A 3665-nucleotide genomic window follows, 5' to 3' on the forward strand; every position below is an offset into this window, starting at 1 on the left:
GTAATTTGCTTTGAAAGTAGCAAATGAACTAGTACTATAATACGATAGGAAAAAGAGTGAGGCCCCTCTTAGCAAGTGCTAATTAAAAAAATCTAACAAGAAATTGATCAATCCATAGCTAATTAGGGGCTAAAACTCATATGACTTTTCTTTCTCGTGTAAATTAAGATAGATAATCTCATCTTATTCCACTTAGATAAGATAAATTGGTAGGCGAGGTTCCTGATTTCAGGTCCAAGAGTCAATAAAACAACTGGATAACATGCTAGAGGCTTTTCTAAGATGTACTTGTGGGCAATCAAAGCTCAAGCTTGGAACTTCAACATCCATATATAAAGTGGAAATCTGAACGTCCGCTAATACAGCATCCAATCTAATTCAGCTGTTGCTCAGAAACAGTGTGTGAGATTAGATTAATGGACACAAAACTGAATTAGCAAAATCATAAAAAAAAACCCCTTTTTAAATTGGGAATAACACATCTAAAAACCAACGGAGGGCACGAGAATAATAAGCCCAATTGAAGCAAGAGTCAACAAATGCAGAATTCAAATGATGAAACTTAGGGCAAAGAAGCAGAAAGTCTTTGTGCAATTACAACCATAACATGTACCAATTGAATAACAAATTAAAAGTAGAAAATCCTCTTGAAAATGCAAATCAAATCATGTAAAATAGAATCAAAGGAATCACGAAATTTGAAATGTAGAATTCAAGCAAATTGAGTCATATAAACAGATGTTTTTTCTTTTATTCTTTGAGCAACATCTAAATCGATGTTAGGCATTAAAGACATTTCCGTCTGGTTAATAAATAAAAAAGAAGTTACGCAAGCTTTATGGGCAGAAAAGAATAGAATTATAAAATTCAATTTTATTTTTTGACAAGTACTTGGCTTTGGTTGTTGTTCCAATACTTGATACACACACGATCAATTTGTATTCAAGCTACAGCAATGCATGTACATCAAGCAACACAAGTAATTGTTTGGCATAATCTTCAGCTTAAATTATTTGGGCAGTCAAATATTGAAATTTGTATTGGATCAGGAATGCCAATTTTATCAAATGATTGACAAGGGACAGCCAATGTTTTTCTCCTTCCCCAATGTACTTTGGATGATTGTTGGGTTGGTCACACGTTTATTAATGTTTAATAAGAAATCCTTAAAATAATGGCACCATGAAACTAATAAACTCTGGTTCAATTTGCTTGCCAGCAGTAAAATTTCAACCAGTATACTCAGTAGAAAAGTATTTGCATCAGCAGTGCAACATTCATCTAACAAGAGCATTTGTTATAGACCAATTGACGAAGTTAAAATCACTAATCTGTAAAACCAAATTTATTTATTAAGCATCAAATCCATAATATTGGAAGACCAAATAACATGGTTGCAATTTGCACAAGCCATTCACCAAACTGAACAAGGTACCTTTGCTTCCTCGATCCTTCAATTCTTGTACATTGTTCAAATAGGTTTTCGCTCAACAAGATCAATCTTGCCAGGTCTTTGAGCATCTTGGAAACGTTACTAAGCTCCTCAATCTGGACAATGGCCAGTCTTGAGTAGGCTCTTTACTGTCTGAAGACCTAAAACTCATTAATTATCGTAAAACTCCGTGCTGCAGCAGATAATCCACCACAGTGAACTGAATTTCAGAGCCAGAGAAATCAACAATTTCTACTTTCCTTGACTTCTGAGCCAAACAAAAAGGTTTAATCTCAAACAAATCCGACACAATGCCACAAGGATCATCTTTATCAGTCTCACACCATCATCGTTCAAAGTCGCGGTCACGGTCCTGATTGTTCCATATCGATCTCGGCATATCGATCGCAGTCTCGGTGAGAACCGCAAATTTTTAAAATATTTAATATTCTAAAAATTGTAAAAAAATGATAATAAAAAATAATTAAAAATTAGTAAAAATAATAAAAATTTGAGTTGACTCGGAATGACTCAGAGTGACTCAGTGTAATTTGGCTGTTTCAACCCTTCACGGTGACGTTTCGGCGAGTCAAGTATCTCGAAATCGTATCGTCCCGGTATCGTATAGGAAGGGCCGAGACGGTGACGACTCGGCCGAGTCGTCTAAAACTCGGCCGAATCTTTGAACCATGCACACCATAAGCAAAGGGGATTGCATATTGTGACAAGGAGTCTTGAACTTTATAATAGTTACCTTAAAGGATTGTGCGGTCAGATCTAGAAACTTAACACTGTACAATCCATCAATTATCGGAGAGAAGCTTTGCATAGATTCAACATACACCTTTGCCCTGTCTAACGGCTTCAAGTTTTTCAGCACATATAAACAAGTATCATTAGTACCTATCCTCAAATATTCAAGATTTGGGCTATCAATGAGAATTTTGTTGACGTCAGAATAAATCAGTGTCAATCTGCTGAGGGAAGTAATGGAAAGATCAAGAACTTGAATTTCTTCCAGCAAGCAATCACCAAAAAGCAAATCCTCAAGTGATGTACAGCCCCTGAAAATCTTTGATATGGCATTACCACCCACATCAAGCGCAGGGTTCTAAGATTTGGTAAAGAAACTAACTCTTGGGCATTTATGACAGAGCCACGAAGCTTCAAATTACGAGCCTCTTGAGAGTGAAAATTGTTAGGTTCATGAGTAAAGGATTATGTCTCACATTGGTCCGAAAGATGAAAAAAAATAGTTAATATGTAAGTAAGAGTCCAAAACCTAATGACTTAAGTTTTTGAATCAAATTGGATTCCTGACTTACATATTGAGCTCTTTGATGGATTCTCTCGAGATATTTCTTCCTATAAAAAATTTAGCTTGTAAGATGAGATAAATTATTGTAATCATAAAATGCATCAAGATCAAGTTCCTGAACATTACAGCACAGTGCTGCACAAATCCAATCATTAATTAATGAATTATCATATGCATATTTTCGGCCCTTAAGAGAAAACTTGATTTTGTCATTGCCATTCCGCAACAACATCAACCAATCAGTAAATCGTATAAATCCATCATAGGCCATTTCAGTGCTGTCTCCTTCTTGAATTTCAGGATGCAATGAGTCATCTATACCAATTATAGGCACCAACCTATGTAGGTGTTTCTGTTGGATTCTTAATCCAACATTGGACTTATATGTGAATAATTATGTATTTCAAACTGTCAATTAAGGTTAAACCCAATTAAAGTGATCAAATATAGTTCGGGTTTAATGTATCTAATAGGATGTGGGCCCTTTTGTGTGTAGAAACTTATGGGCTCCTATTTCAATGATGGGCTGAAATAGGACTCCAAAGGTAACAGGAATGTTACCTATAAATAGGGTTATGGTCCCCAGGTCACAGGCATCGTTTTAGTTGTCGTATTTCCTAATACCACAAAATACCTCTTCCCTGATATCCCATCGTCAGGAAAGATACCAGAGAGAAAAAAAAAGGCCTCTCTCAAAGGATCGGTGAATACCTGTTGACCTGGAAGGCCACCCCAAATCTCTAGGGATTCAAGTATCAAGTTTAGCAATATGGATTCAGGTACGCTTCCGCTATTTTACAGTTAATGTATTTCTTAATAATCGCCATACAGATCTTGGGTTTAAAGGTGATGGTTTTCACCAGTGGTTAGATTTAGATAACCACCCTAACAAGTGGTATCAGAGCCCATATGGTT

The sequence above is a fragment of the Coffea eugenioides genome, chromosome 5, assembly GCF_003713205.1.
Source record: "Coffea eugenioides isolate CCC68of chromosome 5, Ceug_1.0, whole genome shotgun sequence".
Lineage (NCBI taxonomy): Eukaryota > Viridiplantae > Streptophyta > Magnoliopsida > Gentianales > Rubiaceae > Coffea > Coffea eugenioides.